Consider the following 23105-nt stretch of genomic DNA (forward strand, 5'->3'; position numbering starts at 1 on the left):
AGAAATGTGTTGGCAGATGGAACAATGTGGAAGGTCCCACTAGCCAGTGTTGAGATTGATATACCATTTTTTTCAGGTCAGGTGAGGGCATTGTGCATGGAAAAGTATCACTGTATGATGTCTCTATTGGAAGCATTCCTGGTGCACATTAGCTATGAAACAATACACCAAGGTCACGATACAGTACATATCATGACATACAGGTCACGATACAATACGCATTGCGATACTCATATTTACATCAAATCACATGGAAACTTCTTGACAATAAATATTTCAGAGCACGTTCAAAACGTAAAGCTAGCTGTAGACACATGTTCAAAGAGGCTATTTCTAGTAGTGAACTTGAAACACGTTTCGTGATGTTTGACTGAAAAAAATTCTGGGTGTCCTTTTACGAGAAGTAAGCAATTTATTTTAGCAAGAGTATCGTCTTGTATCGACACAGAAAAAAACGTATCTTGTATCGTGTATGGTATCATAACATGAAAACTCATGCAATGCACCGGTGCACTGATTGTTTCACTCCTACTGCACATGAACCTACATGTATGAAAGCTCAAGTAATTGAGGATATTGCACCTAATATTAATGTAGCCATTGCAACACAATACAGAAGGAGAAACCTAGAAAACCATTGAAAACATCATTTGCAATTGACCTTGACATTTCCCTAGAGGAGTTCAAGCAAGCACAACAAGCTGATCAGAGACTGAAGAGATACCGACAGTTAGCAGAAACAGGAGAAACAACGACATCAAAAACAAGTGAGTGGACATTTGTATTTAAGGGCATTCTATATCGCATTTACAAATCAATAAAGAGGAAGGATGTATTTCTCAAGCAGGTACTTGTTCCAATATCCCTGAGGAATAAAGTTGTGAAGCTAGCACATGAGGGTATCTTGGCAGGACACTTAGCATCCAGAAAGACAGTAGCTAGGATTTTGGAGAATTTTTTCTGGCCACATGTATGGGGTGATGTTCACTGATATTGTCTTGTGACATCTGTCAGCGTACTACACAGAAAGGCCGCATCACTAGGATACCACTAGGTCAGATGCCTCTGATTGATCAACCCCTTTACAGAATTGCCATTGATATAGTTGGACCCATTCATCCTATGTCAGATCAAAAGAACAGGTATATTATCGCGATGGTTGTCTATGCCACCAGGTATCCTGAGGATGTAGCCTTACCAACTATAGATACAGAAACTGTTGCTGAGGCCAAAGTAATGATGTTCAGTAGGGTAGGTATCCCAAGTGAAATATTATCAGACAGAGGCAGACAATTTACATCTGATCTTAGGAGAGAAGTAACTGGATTGCTTTCAGTGAAACAGTTAACCACAACCCCTTATCACCCAGCTTGTAATGGCCTGGTAGAGAGATTCAATGGAACGTTGAAGAGTATGCTAAGGAAGATGTGTTCAGAATGCCCTCACGACGAGGACAGGTATATAGATCCTTTACTTTTTGCATACAGGAAGGTTCAACAGGAAAGTTTAAGTTTTTCGCCACAACCTTCACTTTTCTGATCTTAGGCAAATGTGCGTCAGAAAAAAACTCGGCATCCAGAGGGTTAAGGCTTTACCAAGAACAGGAAAGTGTAGTGCATGTGGGCCTGTTACTACAAGTACAGGCTGCTGTGGTGGAGGAAAAAGAACAGTGTTTGAATCCAAGGACCATGAGGGAGCTAGGACATAGACTTGCCATCCCTCCAAGCTAAGGAATCTGCCAAGGACGTGGAATTTGGTAACTATCTTTCAGAGACACAACAGTCACAGGTTGGGTATATTTTGGATAAGTTTTTAGATGTTCTTACAGACCAGAACTAGCATTGCTCAACACTCAATTTAGCTAACATCAGATGAGCCCATACGACTGAAGCAATATCTGATCTCCTTAACACACAGAGACACTACACCTGAAGAGGTCAGTGAAATGTTGAAACTTGGAGTCATTGAGAGGTCAGATTCACGGTACAGTTCACCGATTGTCCTTGTGAAAAACAATATGGTAGGAACGAGATTTTGCAGCAACTTTAGAAAAATTAACAACTGAATTGTTTTCTATGCCGAGCCCATAACAAATCCAGAAGGATTATTTGCAAAATTAGGGTCTGCTAAGTTTGATTCTAAGTTTGACCTTACAAAGAGGTACTGGCAGATTCCATTGGATTCAGATTCACAGAAAGTCACTGCATTTTTCTACTACTGATGGGTTGTTCCAATTTACGACTATGCCATTTGGGTTGGTTCTTCTTTTAGCAGGATGATGAGATATCTATTGAAGTGTTTGAAGGGTGTGTAGAACTTTATTGATGATATCCTAATTTTCTCAGACACATGGGAGGAACTACATGTGTAGCCCAAATCTTGGAGTTACTGAAACGATTGAGAGTCCCAGGACTAAAGTACTGTCGGAAATGCTTGAAAAATGCTTTTTGCCAGTTACAAAAAAGGACAAAAAAATTCACAGACTGTTACTATTGTAATATCAAGTAACTACAGATCGACCTACCTGTGGTTGGAAATATTTCAGTCACAAGGAGTCTTATCAACGAGTTTACAGAAGAATAATTTGAACCAAAACAGTAAGTTCACATTTATTCCAAGTCCAATGATGGCAGTCTATCAGGGGAGATAGATGCAACTACGTTCATACTTTAGCCTTTTATCCCCAAGTTTGCAGCCATGGCATCCCCACAAATGGATATGACATGAAAAGGTTGACCAAACAATTTAGAATGGCACCGGGATTGACAAAGCGTTTAAAACCTTGAAGGATTTGCTATCTCAGAAACCCATTCTTCGGTTACCAGATGAACAGCAGGATTTCACCTTAAGAGTGGATGCATCAAATACAGGGATTGGAGCATTTCTTCTGCAGGATCATAACGGTAATTATAAGCTATTTCCTGTGTCTTTTCTGAGTGGAAAGCTTCTTGACAGAAAGCGGAAATATTCTGTGATAGAAAAGGAATGCTTGGCTTTGGCGTGGGAAGTACAGAAATTCAAGTTATACTGTAAAACGTGAAATTAATACGTCTCCAAAAGAATGCGACCGCTGGCCCCTAGCCAAAAATGCGACTTAATATGAATGCGACACCCCCTCCTCTCAAGCATCAGTGGATTTGTATCTAAACAAAACGTCCTCTGTCAGGTTTACAGGAGAATCCTCACCTTAATCCAACCTTACATTAATCCAATCACACACCAAATAGCACCGCTTATTAGCGCTGAGTAGAGTACTTCAGCTAAAACAATATGTGTGCGCTGGCTCGTGTCGGCCTTTGATGCAGTGGCAAAGAGCAAAGACACCGTGTTGGGGGTGGCGTCTGTCTGGACTTGCAGGTGTGATAAGTGATGACATGAGTGAGTAGAACGCTTGTCTTCACCCCAGCAGTATGAATTCACAGGATGTAATTAGTGTTTAAATGACATTGTTTATGTACTTGTTATAAGTGCTGCTCAATAAACATTGATGTGGAATACATAGTTGTTTGTTTTCAGCGTATGTCTAAGTTGGTATTAATATTTCTGCTATCCAAAATGTCTTATTGTTGATATAAATGTGATGTTTAATAATGCGAGCAAAGACCACTCGCATTTTTCGCATTTAATTCACGCTCGCGTTAATTTCACGTTTTACAGTATTTGTATTGCAGGAGTTTCGTTTTACAAATTACAGACCATGCCCAATTGTTGTATTCAAACAAGGCAAAGGTTCACAATGGCAAAATTATGAAATGGTCGCTGGGTCTTCAACCCTACAGATTCCAAATTGAGTCAATCAAGGGAAATTGAAATGTTGGTGCAGACTCTTTGTCAAGGGCTGAAGAAAATGGTGAAGATGTCATCTCAATGTAACTGATGACATTAAGTTTTTTCTTCTTTTAGGGCGGAATGTAATGTCACAATCACAAACTGAAATGAATATTTAAGCACTGTACTTTAGAACCTAGAAGGCAGACCCTCCTAGGCAAACCTGATGGGGGTGATGTGCTATGTGCATGAGCGCGCACGTGCATACTTCACTTTAAAAGCTAGCATCTTGGATGGCCCGGTGTAAAGTCTGAAAGTATACCCCCCCTTCAAAGTATACCCGGGTAGATTCTGGGGCCTTCCAGAATCTACCCCGGGGTAGATTTTGGGAGCTCACAGAATCTACCCCCCTTTCCCAGAATCAACCCCCGGGGGTATACTCTGGGAGTTTCCAGAATCTACCCCCAGGGTATAATCTGGGAGCTCCCAGAATCTACCCCGAGGTATAACCCGGGAGCTCCCAGAATCTACCCCTAGTTATAACTATAATCTAGGAGCTCCAAGAATCTACTGCAGCCCTGTTTGATTTAAACATTTTTATTTCATGAATGTACATGAAGTTTTCTTTTGGGGGATGCATCTAACTCAGTCTTGATCTCTCCTGGTCAATTGCTGTAACAACATTGTCATCTGATTAAGTTAACATAAATGCCTTTTTAGTAAACATCTAATTAGTTTTAAAACATGCATATCCTATTATTTAAATTGAGAAGACAAAGGTAGGAGCACCAGTTTTTTCCAAACAGCAATCATAATTAAAGAAATCTCACATGTGAGATGATAATGTACATGGTTGTACATGAAGTTTTCTTTTGAGGGATGCATCTTAACTCAGTCTTGATCTCTCCTGGTCAATTGCTGTAACAACATTGTCATCTGATTAAGTTAACATAAATGCCTTTTTAGTACACATCTAATTAGTTTTAAAACCGATTCTGTGGCTGACTTCCTGTACAAGACCGTGTGCAGACTTGGCTTCTTTGACATTTTGATCAGTGATCAAGGTACAGAATTCATCAACACTATAATTGACAATCTTATGACCAAGCTGGGAACTGAGCACAGAGTCAGTTCACCATACCATCCTCAGACCAATGGACAACAAGAGTGAGACAACAGGACCCTTAAGAATGCCCTCTCAAAGCTTGTCAACGACCGTGGAGACAACTGAGATGTTTTTATACCTGGAGTTCTGTTTGCCCACCAGACATCTCTACATGCATCAACCAAGATGACACCATTTGAATGCATGTACATCAGAAAGGCAAAACTACCAATGGACATTAAGGACTCTCAAAAGCCAAAAGAAGATGTGATCAGTGATGATTTTCTCCAAGCCATGCATAACCTGCGACAAAACATCACATCAAAAGTCAGCAACAATATTAAAAGGCCAAGAAGATTCAGAAGGAACAACATGACAAGCTACACAACAGTCATCATGAGTTGGAGCTAGGGACAAACGTCTACCTGAAGAATTCACGTTGAATCAACAGAATTGGAGCTAAGCTTGAGCCAAGGTTCCTTGGACCATATGAAGTTCATCAAGTGCTTGGCAAGGGACGTGTTAAGTTGAAGAGTGGCCAAGTGCTTTCGCAACGCATACCATGGATCAAATTTGAAACGACACACTCCACATGACGACTTCCCCCGCAACCATACCAGTCCTGCTAGTCGCTCCAGCTACACCAGGCCTACCACCAGATCTACCAAGACTACCAGTTCAACCAGTCCTAGCTGTCGCACCAGCCACACCAGTTCAAAACGCTCTGTCAGCCCTACTGTACCACACCACACCAGGTTTATGTGGTCCCACTTACTTCCTTACGTCCCACTTACGCCTGAGAGATGCTGTTGTACAACACATGAGTGAGAAAGGGGAAAAGCTGGAAAACTCCCTTCAGCAGAATGTGACGAAATACTTAAATTCGTCAAGAATGGCTGAAAATGGTGTCTAAAACTAATTTGATGTGTACTGAATAGGCATTTATGTAAACTTAATCAGATGACAATGTTGTTACAGCAATTGACCAGGAGAGATCAAGACTGAGTTAGATTCATCCCCCAAAAGAAAACTTCATGTACATTCATGAAATAAAAATGCTTAAATCAAACAGGGCTGCAGTAGATTCTTGGAGCTCCTAGATTATAGTTATAACCCGGGGTAGATTCTGGGAGGAGCTCCCAGATTATACCACGGGGTAGATTCTTGGAACTCCCAGATTATACCAGCTGGGGGTAGATTCTGGAAAAGGGGGGTAGATTCTGGGAAGTCCCCAAAATCTATCCCGGGATAGATTCTGGGAGCTCCCAGAATCTACCAGGGTATACTCTGAAGGGGGGTAGATTTTGGCACCTTACACCGGCCTTTTCAACCATCATCAGGCCAAGAGGTTGGCAGAAGAGAAGCTGGAGTACGGATTAAAAATGTCATTGGATGGTTGGTTTATCCAGTTATTGGTGAGTACTAACTTGTAAAGATGAATTAAAGTGAATAATGTATGTTAGGTCATTTTAGTGTGTGGTTTGTAAATGTATTTACTGTATTTACTCTCGTAACACATTTCTGATATAGATGATGGTTAGCAGTATCCAGCTAGGCGTGTGGTTGCAGCCTCTGTAAGGGTACAGTATATGTCCCAACCCCTGTTCTGGAAAAGGCAGCCAAGGGGCAGGCAATTGCTGTCATTGTGAGGTAAGTAATGTGTAAAAAAAGAAGAAGTTTGTGCTCATTCATAGACTGTCTTAAGTTTAATGTTTGCCTGAAAGTATGTATTGTGATTCAGAGACGGTTTACTGTAAGAATGTTTTGATTACATTCTGTCTATTTTTTTTTTACTCAAGAGGACTTATTAGTCAAATGGAATAGACATGACATATTGGTTGTTCAGTAGACAGTAAAACAAAAAACTATGGTTAGTGGGTGTAAACATTCACAAACAATTGAATTTACATTTGTATACACATTTCTAAATTATAGGTTACATAACGGGCATGTAGTGACGTAGGCATATAGTGTTCGTGTTCGTAAATTGCTATCTTCAGAATTTGATTTGCAGCTGCCAATATTACTTATACATACTAATATTCACCTCGCACTTGCAGAAGCATGCATGGCACTTACAGCACCCGCCTAGCAAACAAGTATCTGTTAAATATTTCCAGGTATCTCCAGCGCCGATGCCACCACAGTTCCAGTAATCCATTAACAGAGTGTAGTTAGATTTGGAAACTTTCACGTTTGGATGTTGTTCATGAGTAACACTCACAAGTTGTGACAACTTGGTGGCAGCATTGAGATTGTTTGTGAAATTACGGTAATTAGGCTGAATTCCATTTGAGTAGTTATTTGTGATAGTTTGGTGTAGTTTTTGGTTTGTTTAAACATGGATTTTGAAAGGTATGTGAAAATAGGTGAAAAGTTTTGTAAGACAGGTGATGAATTAGAGGGATGGGTGCAGAGGCAAGTAGCTGTAGAGGAGCAAGAAAGGGCACAGGAAAGAGAGGAGAGACAAAGAGAGTGAGATGAAAAGAGTTACTTGAGCTGGGAAACAGCTGAGAGCATAAAAGAGTTGATTCATTTAGGGCCTCAACTTGCGGATCACAAAGCAGGCAATGGTAATCAGGCAGGGGCTGTGAGGGTGCCCAAGTTATCGCCATTTGAGGAGGTGGGGATCAACATATATTCTGGCCTTTTCCTTTTGTTGTTGTGAAAGGTGACATCCACCGGAACTGCGATGAAGTCAAGTGTTATTAACTTGACAAAGCATGGCCATTTAGGGATTATGTAACATGTATACAAGGAATATTTGTATTTATATGATGTTGGTGAGCAAGACCATAGAATTAGCAACGGTACTGAGGACGATAATGAAGAAAACTAGTGCCATGACACTGCAGCTCAGCTGGATATGTATTCAACAGTTTCAAATGTCAACCGACACAGACTAAACTTACTGTCAGCATTTATATTTTGTGCATAAGTACGGAAACTATTTGAATGAAATATTGAACACCATTTCATTGATTTCGTTTCTGTTTTCGTTTTGTCACAGATCGCTTCTTTTGCAAAAACCCTTCCTTCCGGTTCGGGCATTGTAGTTTGTTGTGCATTAAACTTGTCACGAGACTGGATTTGTCCACATTGGCGTGGTGGCAGCGCTTTGAACCTACGCCAATACCGATTTCAGCACACAGTAACAATAATACAAATCCAGTTACCCTCAGACGTTCAACAAAAGTGTGTAAACTACGAGCTGAAACCTCCGAAACGCATGTCAGACATTTGCACGGGGGCCGCGTAAATTGGGAAGCGGACGTAAAATATCGGAAAACAGCGGAAAACAGCTCCTTCTTAGGTCTCACAAACTTCCACAGGAAGTACGTGAAAAATTATGCTCACATAGCTCTTCCACTGAATGCTTTGCTAAAGAAGCATTCGGAGGCAGAAGTAGGAAAGAAACCAAAGTTCCAATGGTCACTTGAATGTGATCAGGCATTCAACACACTCAAACATGCTATGAGTAATACACCTGATCTGGCTTATCCAAATTTTGACAAAGAATTTCTTTTCGCAACTGATGCCAGTGATGTGAGCATTGGTTTTGTTTTGAGTCAAAAAGATGATAAAAATAATGAACATACAATAACTTTTGGTGGTAGAGCTCTTCATGGCAGCGAAAAGAACTGGAGCATTACAGAAAAGGAAGGCTTAGCCCTAGTTGAAGCAATTAGATCATTTCGTCTATGCCTTGCAAATTCCAAATTCACAGTCTACACTGATCATATAGCATTGAAATGGCTGAAATCCATCAAGGATGCCACAGGTAGGTTAGGGCGATGGTCTTTGGAACTTTCTACCTACACTTTTGACATTGTTCATCGCAGCGGCAAAGCTAATGGGAATGCCAATGCTCTCTCACGTAGGGAATATGAGGAAAATATTAACTGTAATGATCAGACAGAAGAAGATGCTGAGAAAACAGTCTTCTCAGTAATGTCAACTCAACTAGCAGTACCACAATCTTGCCAAACACACATTCATCCACACAGGTCAAACAGACAACTCAGACTGAGGATATTAGCACACCTATTGTCAATCACTTAGAATCAGACACACAGACAACACATTGGTCAGTCACCTTTGAATATGAAGAGGATTATCAGTCAGTACCAGTTAATGTTGTTGCAGTATTACATGCTACAAATGCTGATGTTACTCAAGAGACATTGGTTGAAGTAAGCATAAAAGAACATCCAAATTTATGTCATCTACAAAGGATTTGTCCAGATTTCATCCAAATCTTTGACTACAAAGAGGATGATGTCCTTCCACAAGATGAAAAGGATCGTCAAAAGATTCTTATTGAAGCCAATACTTTTGAAATTGATGAAGGCATCCTATACAGATTCGTTCCACAAAGACAGAAAGGCCATGCGGACAAGTTCATTAAACAGCTGTCAGTCCCAAGAACCCTCAGGAATCAAGTCCTGCAATCCTACCATGACTCAGAGTTTGGCGGTTGCCACAATGGGAAAGAAAGGATGCACAACACCATGAGACCTAAGTACTACTGGCCCAAAATGTACATCGATATTGCTACCTATGTCCAGACATGTGCGGTTTCTCAACAGACCAAGAGGCACTACCATGGCAAGAAGGCACCACTTTGTCCACTACCCGTAGAAGAGGTCTTCACCCGATGGCACGTTGACATTCTCGGTCCCCTGCCAACAACACCAGACTAGTACAAATACATTTTGGTCATCACAGATGCATCATCTAGATGGTGTGAAGCCTTTCCACTTCGGACCCAAGAAGCCAAAGAAGTAGCAGATGTTCTTGTCAGAGAAATATTTTGTCGGTATGGCGCTCGCAGGACCTTAATTTCAGACAGAGGTCAGAACTTCATGTCCAAACTTATCTTGCAATTTGTAAACTTTTGGCAATTAAATTTACCCATACCAGCCCATGCCATCCTCAAACAAACAGCTGTGTAGAAAGGCTCAATTCTTACATCAATTAATCACTAAGAGCCTATTGTAACAAGTCTCAAAATGATTGGCCCCGTTTCATTCCTGGCATCATGATGGGCTATCGGATGGCCCCAAATTCATCAACACAAAAATCCCCATACGTTATGCTTTTTGGCCGAGAAATGAGAGCTCCACAAGATGTAGCATTAATTCCAAAAGAAAATTTAGGCCACAATAACAAAAGTTATCTTTCAAATTTGCTTGAGGAACTGGAAATCACTAGTAGCTATAATATCATCCATACAGGCCCAAATTATACCTACAAACTACGCTGAAGTTCTGATGACAAAATACACAAACCACTGGTCCATGCCAACCGTCTGAAGCCATATTTTGATCCTGCTGATCGTCCACAGTATCCTCCAGAACCATACCTCAATGACACAAGTAACATAGATTCAGGAGTCATGGATGACAATGAGGAACCAGTCAATGATACTCAGCCTGACAGCAACCATTCCCAGTCGACAAGCTCAAGTTACCAAGCCACGACAGAAAGGTAACAAGGTCAATTCCAAAACTAAAGCAGGCACTTCCAGCAACAAGAATTCGAAACAAAAGACCCCAACAAAGAAGAAAAACCCTGCTCCAAATACAACAGAAAAACCTGCAGGTTCCAGTATGACAATTACGAAGGAAAATCATGCTCCAACCAATGTAAATGAAAAAGTAAACAAAGGGAAAAGAGGAGTGAATAGTAAGTATCACCAGCCAAAATCCAGAAAACAACTTGACAACAGCCAGGTACAACCTCCAAGTCAGAGTCCAACATCAGGTAATCAAACCAAAGATATCCCTCCTATTTTCAATCCAGAGGACATCCACTCAATTGTAAGTTCTAAGAGAGCAAATGGCAAAATCTACTACAGAGTGAAATGGAAGGATCCAGAAAGAGGAAACACATGGGAGTATGGCAGCAGCATTCCAGACTCCATTCGGAGACAATTTCACCTCAAAAGAAGTATGTCAGGAAAACGATGAAAACGTCCACGGAAGAATCATAAGTTTTTCGACCAAAAGGAATCAACACAAGACAATACAACAGTCAATGTTCACGATTTATGTCTACATAGTCTTATAGATTGCCTTTAACTATTTTATTTAAGTAAATCTGTCATCATCTATATTAGAATAACATTCAGCAATTACTTGCTCGTCTATAGTGATACCATAATCTCTTTCCAAGCACCCAGTAAATATGTAAACAAGATTAGTGCCAACAGGATTAACAGGATAAAGTATTCACCTCTGTCTAGCCATTCATTTAGCATAGGGCACAACCCATCGTTTATCAACCAATCATATTCCTTTTTATTGTTCTAATTTTTGTTAAATGCATACTGAAGCAAAATGTTAGGCAGAAGGGGTTTGACGCTCATACCAAGCAGATCTCTCTCTCACAGCCCAGAGGGTTGTACCGAATCTCTGTGGCACCCTCAGCTATATTGTAAATTGCTCATTGTTAATTGTTCTTGTAAATAAAATTGTGATTAGTCTCCTGTGACTCTGGCTCTTTGCTGACTAATTCCCCCAAGAAAACCAGCACGCCATTTGGAAGGTTTTGTTCAACAGAACCATAGTAATTCCATAATAATATCAAGATGCAGCCTGAGCATTATGAGGACCTCTACCAACGTTTGATGGCTTTCATCGAGGACAATTTGCTTACTACTCATGCTGGCATCACCCATCATGGTATTGATATTGATCAAAGATGAAGACCTCACACCAACATTTGAGAACATTATCGTGGTATTATGGCTACAACTTATTCATCCTCAGCTCCCTCAGCTTGTTAAATAAAAATACGGAGCTGAGTTGAGAAATCAGGCATTAGCATCTTTGAAACCAGAGATCTCACAAGCTCTCCCCTCACTGATGGATGAATTACACACGATTGAAGACACTAAGGCATTAAGAACAACTTCCTTTTCAACAGACAAACTATGACAAAATTTCATCAAACCGGCTAGACAAATGAAAATGTGTGTTCTGTGTAAATCAGCAGGAAGACCTGCGTGCAATACTCACTATCTGAAAGACTGTAGATATATTCCTGAATCTGATAGGCGACAGATGTACGGCCGTTCCCGTCTTGTTGGTGGAGTTGATGATACTGTACGAGAAGATGATCCGTATGTAGAAGAGTCAGCTTGTGACAATGATCAGGATCCTAACCCTCTCCTTGACCAGACAGTAATCAGTCGTTTTGATGTCATTCAGTCACCGTTCCTGAACACTTTTTACCAGCAACACCCAGTGAGATTAACTTTAGACACTGGTGCGACGACAAACAGGTCTTCCTTTGCTCGGGCAATAAGGCTACCAATAATCCCTGCCTCTCAAATGGCATGACAAGCTGATGGGATAACCCCATTGGATGTGATTGGAGAAGTGCACTGTCAGTTGACCAGAGATAATGACACATTCCAATTAGATGCGTTAGCTGTTCAACAACTTGATGTTGATGTGCTAGCAGGGAATCCTTTCCTGGTTTGCAATGATGTAGCAACTCGCCCTGCTAATAAGCAGATTGTGATCAGAGGTAGAAATGTAATCTATTATGGACAACAGCCATGCAGAGGTGCTCCAGTGAGACGTGCTCAAGCATTCGTTCTACCCAGTCCATCACAACAGACAACAGTGTTGCCAGGGAGCTTCGTGGAATTTTTAACACCAGCCTCCCTTCCACTTGACTCATCATGGGCGCTTGAGCCCCGCTTGGACTGTCCAAGCAACCTGAGATCAAAACCGGAAATGGCTTGGTCGAGTGCTCAGGAAGTGTCTTCAGTGGGAAATATTATCAGGGTTGCAAATACCATTGATGAACCTATATTACTAAAGCGAAATGAGCATATCTGCCAGATCAGAAACATATCAGTAGAGCAACCTGCTACAAGTGCAGAGCTAAATTTGAATTGGGCAAAGGGAACTCCAAGCAAATCAGCTAAACCTCTCAACTCTGCTACAGTTGTGATTGATCCTGACAACATATTGCCGCCTGGTTTCAATGACAATCTCCGAGCACTCAATGAGGAATTTGATGAGATTTTCAACCCAATTGTGTCCAAATACAATGGATTCAGTGGCCCACTAAAAGCTGTTGTCAACATGGGTCCTACATCACCCCCTCAGAGAAAAGGCCGCTTACACCAGTACAATAAGGAGATGCTTACTGAACTTCAAACCAAGTTTGATGAACTCGAGGAAATGGGTGTATTTGCTAACCGAGAACAAATGAATGTTACTGTTGAATATCTGATCCCAGTTCGCAAACTGGCTGGAGGTTATCGTTTGGTGACATCATTTGGAGAAGTAGGTCAATATAGCAAGCCTCAACCATCTCTTATGCCAAATGTAGACAATGTACTGAGACATATTGGCAACTGGAAGTACATTATCAAAACAGATTTAATAAAATCCTTCTACCAAATTCCGTTATCCGACGATTCTATGAAGTATTGTGGGGTGGTGACACCTTACAAAGGGATCAGAGATTACACTCGATGTGCCATGGGGATGCCTGGTTCGGAGACCTACCTTGAGGAACTCATGTGTAGAGTTCTTGACAAGGATGTGTTGCTAAGTTGGCTGATGATCTTTTTTGTGGTGGAAACACTCCTGATGAGGTCATGTCTACTTTACGTCGTGTTTTGTGTGCCCTGAAAGCAAACAATCTGAGACTCTCAGCCCCTTAAACAGTGATATGCCCAAAGCCTACAACCATACTCGGTTGGATTTGGTCAAGGTGCACGTTATCGCTACCACGTTAGTCTGAGCCACATATCTGGTGTAGCAAATGTTCCAACTGACTATTGTATTTGACACCCAAGCCAGTGCTCTGACCACAGTTGCCAGGTGTGTAAATTTGTTCAAGACAATGCAGAATCTGCTGTCTGAATCTTGTGTGTCAAAGATGTTGTGGATGGTGCTGCTCGAATGCCTTTCACCAGCCGTGCAGCTTGGCAGGCTACACAACATGATTGTTCAAATCTTAGGACTCATTCTCACATCTTTCAAGGAACCCGTCCATCCAAGAAACACACGGATATCCCAGATGTCAGGAGATACCTGAAGGAAGTCTCTATTGCGTCGGATGGTTTGCTCATTTTACGTGTCAGTCAACCATTTCATCCTATACGTGAATGTATTGTTGTTCCAACACAAGGGAAAATTCCAATATATACAAAATATACAATTTTGTATATTTGGTATTTCCAAAATATACAATTTTGTATAGTTGGTATATCCAAAAATATACAATTTTGTATATATGGATAGATTTTACCGCTGCTTCATTGAATTTCTTCAGCCAGTAAATAGGTATTTGGGGGGGTTTAAAATATTAGTAATGTTACCGAACAGTATTATTGCACTTGACAATAATACGTTAATACTATTTTCATTATGGCAACTATATTTGGAGTGTTATGAAATAATTTGTATTTGTTTATGTTGACAGCGTTTTACATAAGAAATAAAACATTTGTGCAGATTTTAGTAACAGATCAATAATATAAATTATACCGCTGTCTTAACTAGATCGCGGTTAGAAAAAGCAATGTTTGTATAACGAAAGGCTGCCGCTGTCTTAACTAGGTCGGGGTTAGAAAAGCACTGTTTGTATAGCGAAAGGCTTCCGCTGTTTTAACTAGGTCGGGGTTAGAAAAGCACTGTTAGTATAACGAAAGGCTGCCGCTGTCTTAACTAAATCAGGGTTAGAAAAACCACTGTTTGAATAGCGAAAGACTGACGCTGGTTTAACTAGATCAAGGTTAGAAAAGCACTGTTTGTATAGCAAAAGGCTGCCGCTGTCTTAACTAAATCAGGGTTAGAAAAACCACTGTTTGTATAGCGAAAGACTGACGCTGTCTAAACTAGAATAACCAATAAACGGAATAGCAAGAGAGTAGCCTTTTCGCGATTGTCACAATCATTGCAAAATAATAGATAAAAAATCCATTAATTTAAAATTGTACAAGGAAACATATATATGGGAAACACTTTGTTGGAATAAATTCCTATTATATTATGTTCACGACATTAGTTCTGGAGTTTTCAAAGTAAAATTTAATATATATGTTTCTGTGATTTCATGTAATGGTGATTCTAAATATAAAATACTGGTTTATATTGTTTGACAAACAGTTGTATACACCGTCCATTGTGATACTTCTACTTAAGGATGTTTGTTTAGTCAATTGACATGCGTTCATTGTAAACAAGGATCATTAGTGTGTCATCCAGTATAATGCACTTCCTCGATTAGCATAATTAGAACAGAGTTTGTAATTAGTTACCGGTACATCCGGACTCCAGTTAATCAAGGCAGCTACATCAGTTGAGAGTGTGAGCAACTGGAGAAGAGGCGAGCAACTCAATGTGATTTATGAATGAGTGGAATTTTAATAAATAAACGAATGCCTGTCGCAAAAATGCATTCAAACAATCGCAGATTTCTATCGTACATTTGAGGGTGAACGTGAACGAAGCCGTGAAGGATGCCTTACAGCGATTTGTCTTCAGAACCCACAGTGAGCTCAGGTGAGTTTATTAATGATGATATTTTAATTCATTCATAGATATGGCGATCATGAGCGCTGACACTATATGTGTTCGCAATAGAACATTTGGAAGACTAGACACATATTGATTCACTATATGACAACATCAAATCCAGTATTTGTTTAATGCAACAGGTTTAAAGCATTCAAAATTGTGCATTATTATAAAATACAATGTGTGTCGCTTCGTCTTCCATGTCAAATACATTAATGATTTATTTTTAAATATAATTTAATATTACTATGACTTTTACATTATAACTAAAATTATGGAGTCTTGCATGTCGAGCCAACAAACTATTGTACATATTATTCACATTGGAATTTCTGTTTACTGTGTTTGCGGGGGGGTGGGGGTGTCCAGACAATTCCCCAAATGGACAATTCCAAATACTACTGCGTAAAATATTAATGCCGATTTGGAGAAAATTACCAAATGGATGAAAGCAAGTAAAATTGAATCCAGAGAAAACTATTTCACGTTAAATTAAAGTCTTCCAAAGTGCAAAACCTAATCTTACAGTGAAAGGAATTAATATTTATGACTTTGGAAATAATATTTCAGTCAGATTCTGATATTGACGATAGAGTTAAAAAGGAAAGCCCTATGATTGATTGCCTTAGAAGTCTTAGATACCTTTCTGGTGTCCACCGCCGTGAACCATACTCTCACTCAGTTAAATAACTCCTTTCACATGAATCGTTAGAAGTTATGAACAAGCATATAATGCCCATATTTTGGATAATTGTACCAATAACAAGAATTGATCCTAGATTGTTTATACTAAGATTCATTTCGGACACTGAAATAATGCCGATGAGACGTTAAATTTTAACTCACTCACTCAATATGGACTATACGGACTATTTGTAGGGCGATAAGGGGTACAGGCCACGAGAAAATTTATAGAGATACTAACACAGCCATTACACCTTTTTACAAGATGGAAAACATCTTTGCTGTTAGTAATTACATTTATAGAAATCGAACCAATATACAGGCTATATGTTGTAGAACAGAATGCTATGCCAAGTCATTCCTACCTGATACCATTAATAATTGGAATAGTCATCTGATATAGAGGATTATAAAACTTGGACAGTGTTACTTATATACAGTTAAGCCATGATACCAGATTTTGTCACATAATCCTTTATCGCCTCGGACTTGGTTGTAGTGATTTAAACTTCCATCGGCTTAAAAGACAATATATTAAGAAACTATTCGCCTTTCTATTCTAAAGGTTAAGTGAGTTTATATTCAGTGGTTTATGGGAAACAATTGGTCAATTTAGCTATTTTGAAGTCAGTCCATGTACATCCTACGTTCGGGTGAATTTGCACTAATGTAATAACTTAAGAATTAATTCATATTTTAAGACACGTATTAAGTATTAAACAGTTAAATAGCTTTTCTTAGTAATTGAACACCTTTCCATCGACCGCACCAAACTGTTGACCAATCGTTTTGGTTCTGTTTTAATGTATATATGTATTATTTAATACAATTTGTATATAGGAAGCTTGGTGGGGACTTTTGGGATATAAGAAATGAATACAGACTGCCATATTGTCTGAATGTCTTAACAATCACCGGGTGTGACCATGTAGACAGGATATTATTCGGGTTTCTGATAATTACTCCATGAGCATACTGGGTATTGGTGCTTGGGGATATTAAATGTAACAGTTTGTTATCAGAGGAGATTGATAGTGAACTTTTAGTACCAGTTAGATATGATATCTATATGACTTCTGTTTGACAAAGGATTTAGGGTATATGTATGGGAAATCCTTTCACACTGATGGAAGAAAGTCACTCAACCAGTTTATGTATTCTACGACAAATAAGATCAGAACACGTGTATAATTACAACATCCTCAGGATACCAATAACAACGAAATGTACAAATTAACAAACATGACCAACATTATTATTTTATGATAATGTAGGTGTCATGCATGTAATTATAGCTATATAAACATATGTTTATTTATTCAGTTTGTGTGAAGTCGGTCATAAATACAAGAAACAGTTGATTCTGAAATTCTTTAATCACGTACTTTTAAGTATATTTTCCCAATATTATATTATCCCCAAAAGGGCAATTATATTCATGTTATGTTTTTTCAGTCAATTTTTGAATACGAATTACGTAACATTTATGTTACTTTGATTTTATAAGACCAATGTTGTTGTTACAGACCCAGGGACTGACTAGGTTCATTACATGTCATAAAAGTGCCAGGACATAATGAGGTGGCAATACATTCTCTAATTAACACCTGTCACAAAGGGACGGGCCATTTGGGTTTGTCCTCAGGGAATGTGTTATGCAATTTGTGTATTCACGAAATAACATTCAACAAACTATGTACTTAGTCCGGTGATTTAGGATTCATGCATTTGTACTTCGTTTAAATAAATGAATTACATTTTTTTCTTAATCGTGTGCGAAATACGCATAATGTCGGAAAGCGCAAGTTAAATCCCCAAATACTGACTTCGTTCCTAAATAAATCATAACCCTCACTTATAATTGTATCACTGTATCACTTTAAATTTTAATGATGTAAATCACGTACCTGTCACTTTTAATGTAGAATACGTCAGTCACTCAACCAGTTCCACTATTATTTTCCCAAAAGATCAAAGATTAGAAAAAGTTATCAAGTTATTAATTTCCATATCTTTAGAAATACTTAATCTTAACATTGAAACTGCCATCTTGATTATTATTCTGTATTGAATGACATTAGATATATGCTCCTATACCGCCGCTGGTGTCTTAATTTGCGAAAATGAAACATTTGGTTTGCATCCAACCATGCGCGTGCCAAATTATACAGCGTCAAGCTTTCAGAGCGCCAACTAAGTTTTCCAAAGTAGAAATTAAGCAAAATAAATATTTATCAAGTTTCCTTTTGCTAGAACATATGCATGCTGTTGTGGTTTTTCAAAAAAATCTTCGTTCTCTCTGTTGTTAACAATATTAAAACAACAAGTACTATAAAATATAATACGGAAATACATTACATATTATTTACGCATCCGGCTGCTCACAATACGATGCTAGTAAACAATATTTGTGTCCCAGGGAGTGAATACCAATGAGACCAAGCCAGCTCTACAGACACTGACTCTCTCAAAGACAGCAAGGTACATTATACAGTTAATTGAAAACTGTAATCTCAAACATATCTAATGCTACTTCAACACTTGATCATATACTTAGCAGTTGAATATTCTGTAAAACTGAAATTAATCCTCTATTAGTTTACAGTGACGATTCTTGCAGGCTATATAATGCAGGCACAGCCCATTATGTATCATTCAATCTTTATCTTTCTCACTTTCTTATAAAGGCATAATGATCGATAATCTCTTGTGTTGCAGTATGAAATGTTAATTTATTGTGGGTAAGGCTAATCCCTTTCTCCAGACATTAATTGATCACTCACCAACAACTGACAAGGGATTAATCCTCGTTAAGGCAGTACTAAGTGATACAGTATACTGCAGGTTAACTAGATTAATTAACTAATTAAGGGTTTAATGAGATTGTTTACTTAGAGTGTGATGTAATCCGTTTGATGTCGAATTACAAAGAGTGAATCTTCAAAAAGGGTAAGCATACCCAACACTACTGGTAGCACCTGTCATTCACAAATAGTGTTGTTCTAATACATCAAGCTATAATACTGACACGTTGCTTAAGGGTTATCGGAATAAATTTGAATTTGATTTTCACATATGAGCATATACATGGATATACATGCATATTCATTATAAATTTGAAATGCAATTGTAAATAAAGTTGTTGTTTTTCTTCAGAAGAGTCCTCGGGATACGCCATCGCAACCTTCCCGTCCAGAAGAAACAGAGGTACAAGGACGCATTAAAGATAGCTCAGTTGATGCCCTCCGAGGAAAGTAACTATGACGAAGACGGCATAAATATTTTTTACAGTACAACCAAAGAACTGCGAGTCGACGGAACTGCAGATGGCGAAGAGGCTCGCAGATGAGACATACATGAAGAAGCTGGACAGTACAGCAGCTTTCCCTAAGGCAAAACGTGTCCGTTGACCACCATCCAAAAACCCATTCCCTGACATGAAGAAGGATCTGTCATGGGTCAATACCGAGTATGGAATCCTGTAGTGTGGTGTGGTGAGGTGTGGTTGTTTAAATAGTGACACTTTAATAAACTACTCTTCTTCTTCTTCTTTTTGTTCATTGTCAAGATGCCGTGTATAACTTCCTAGTCTGCTGACAGGTGTTATCATTTTCTATCTTCAAATACCACGATGTGCCCACTGATACCGTCATTATGTTGATTGCCTGATTGTTAAGAACTATCAGTTGCGATATATTATATGATTGCTTTGTATAACATCGGCATGCTCTTCACTTTCATTGGGACTGGATTCTTTGCACAATAGCCAAAGTATCTCACTGTTAATTATTTTTCTTATCATTTGCATTTTCATAAGTAAAGAACATATCAATTTAATCTGAATACGTCAATGTGTCAATTTCTTGTTCTAAAAAATACAGGTATAAGTTTTCATATTCGACTTCTTATCATTTGTAATTGTAAGAAATTTTTTGAATTTTCTTGCGCCTGTTGTACATTACATTTATGGTCGTAGTTTGTTGACTTTGCGATATTAGGCTGAACCCCCAGAAATGTTTTAAACATTTGATTGCATTTTAAGCAATTTTGTGCCGTTTGGACAATATTCATACCAACAAATGTAACAGTGGCAAAAGTCAAATAAATAAAGATGGCCGATGCAGTAAAATTTCGGAGTTAAATCAGTACTTTTAAAAATTCAGGAATAGCTTCCACTGATGCCTAAGTCCACTTTTGCCTACAGTTACTATTGCCTACAAAAAAAATAAAGCAGTGTGGAATAATGCCTACACAATGAAAACAACATACCCATGCTAGGAATGAACTCTTTGAAATTTCTTTGAAATCAGCAAATATCTGCTGGTGTATACCTAAAAGAACTAATGCAATGATGCAGAAATAAATGATTACTGTTAGTGTTATAGCAATGTGAAATAAAAAGTGACTTCATACAATTTTCTGTTTTTTGTCGCCTATAAGCATTATTCCACTAAAGTGGACTTGTCCAGTTAGAGGTTGGGTAGCACTGATAGCAGGTGTCGCTGAAAATCACTTGTGCATGACTTTGTTTATTGTAGACTGTAGGCAGACAGACAGATTGTTTATTTGGCATTAGTGGATGTAGGCATTAGTGGACGCCGCCGCCACCTGGGAGCAATACTGCCACAAACGTGCAATGTCCCTTTTCCCATGTTGAAGCATATTGAGAAAATCTTACCTTTGTACTTATCTTTTGTAAAACATAAGACATTAATACAACATATATCCCCGTGTTATGGGTTTTCGGACGCTGAATACACATTCATAGTTTTTTCACATGAACAACTGTAAAACATCTCATTCACTTATAAAAGACAACTTTATCATAAAAAAGTCATTATTGGAGTATTAACAATTTCTGTGTGAGCCCCCCCCCCCCCCCCCCCCGTTATAGTGCAAGTATTCATGATAGAAAACGTATGATGTCCGGAAACTTAAGATCCCATGATTGTGTTATGAATAATAATAAAGGCATGTTTGATGCTGAAAGCTCTGATCGAAAACAGGACAATCCGTCACGGTTGTCCGGCAACACAATATTTTCGGAGTATTTAAAAAAAAAAATTGATTATATTTTGAAGAGGATTTTTCCAAGGACTGCTGTTTTAAAAAACGTGATTTTCCACGTTCCGCCGAGATTTGACATTATAATAATGTATACCCTACAATTAAACCGACAGCTCAGAAAAAACCAAATTCAACACTTTAAATTAGTAATAAAATAGTTTCATCCTCTGTGCAATCCACTCTGTTGGCTTATCTGCCATGTGCACGAGAGCATGTTACAAATCACATCGCGGCCTCCCCGTACAAACGAATCCAAGCTCAGCACAAATCGATTTCAACACTTTCAATACAGAAGTCACTGCCAATGCAATCACCCCCGACAGCTTATCCTCTCTGTGCATTTGACCATAAAGTCTACTCACATACCAAGCACCGCGCCAGGAAAAGTACCAGACGCCTCAATCGCTTACCCAGCAATATCATTGCAAGGAGAGTATGTACTCCCGCTAACAGTGTGGAGTACTAATTAAACATTCCAGTAATGTTACACGCCACTATATCAGTTTTTTGTAACTTGCTGAACTATTTTGCACATAAAAAACAATTATAGAACAATACATAGCAATTATCCTCCTTTACCAACATATACAAAGAAACACAGTGCTCAACTTAAAACACTTCAATTTGCACATATATAATAATTATACACAAATACATAACAATTATCTCCCTTTACCAATATATACAAAGAAAACAAATTTGGATACACCATATATACAAATTTGTATATTTTTGTATATGTCGTATATACAAACTTGTATATTTTTGTATATATCATCATTCCAATCTTGTATATGCTTTGGAAATATCATCATTCCAAAGCATATACAAGCTTGTATAGATGGATTTTTTTTGCAGTGCAAGCCCTGTACTAAATGGTCTCCTTACTGCCTTTCACATCAGGTTCAATCACCCTACCATTTATCAGACTAAACAACTGTTCAACAGGTACTTTTTTACCTTGTATTTAGACAAATCTCTTCATGCTGTGGATTCATCATGTCACCACTGTGTGTCTTTGAAATCCATGCCTGCTCAAATCTATCCACAGTCAAGCAGTCCTCCGCCTGCGTCTATTGGTGTAAACTTCGCAGGGGACGTTATGAAACGCTATGGTCAACTTGAGTTTGTTCTTCGGGAAACTGTGTCTTTCTTCACAATGGACACATGAAGAATCCGGGGTAGAATAGGTCTTCAGCAACCCATGCTTGCCGTAAAAGGTGACTATGCTTGTTGAAAAGGTGACTAACTGGATCGGGTGGTCAGGCTCGCTGACTTGGTTGATTCATGTCATCGATCCCAATTGCGTGGATTGATGCTCATGATATTAATTTCTTTACTTAAAGCATTAATTGTTTATTGTTGAGCAAGTTTATCTCTGCAGCTGTAGTAATATGCAGCTACCAGCCAACTTGTCTTGCATCATAACACGGGCTGTGTACTCGTGGGCAGATGACCATGGAGTACGCTGATCACTGTGTCAGATTAACGAGACTGATTAATGAGTGATTTCGGTAATTCGTTGCAAATTAGTAGTGTCAGATTTGGAGTGCGAGACTGTCGGATTAATGGGTCTAAATAGCACTAATTTAATCAGTTCCCATCATTTGTGTCGGATAAAGCCGATTGTCATATTAATGAGATTTGACTGTACTGAGGATTTGAGACCTTTATTGCATGATTATTGATGAATGATAAGGTTACTGCATGTGTATTTGTCTGTCATCATCAATGAGTTTTATAACAATGTTCTAATTCATGTCTTAGACAGGTGAGGTGTTGTTTGTTTATTGTGTATAGATGCTGAAACTAATTTTCAACACTTATTTATGAAATTATTAGAGCAAACTGTTGTAATCTTCAGTAAAAGGGGAATTAATGGAGTATAATGCATGATATCATAAAAGTTTGCTATTTGCTTTAAAAATGAC

General features: G+C 38.7%; 1 protein-coding gene across 2 annotated transcripts in view; it reads right to left on the minus strand.

The window, feature by feature from the left end:
- LOC124118013 (dentin matrix acidic phosphoprotein 1-like) overlaps positions 1 to 23105 on the minus strand; it is a 397126-nt gene that overhangs the window by 161334 nt on the left and 212687 nt on the right. The window lies entirely within an intron of this gene.

Source organism: Haliotis rufescens, unplaced genomic scaffold (assembly GCF_023055435.1).
Source record: "Haliotis rufescens isolate VD_foot unplaced genomic scaffold, xgHalRufe1.0.p SCAF_1, whole genome shotgun sequence".
Classification (NCBI taxonomy): Eukaryota; Metazoa; Mollusca; class Gastropoda; order Lepetellida; family Haliotidae; genus Haliotis; species Haliotis rufescens.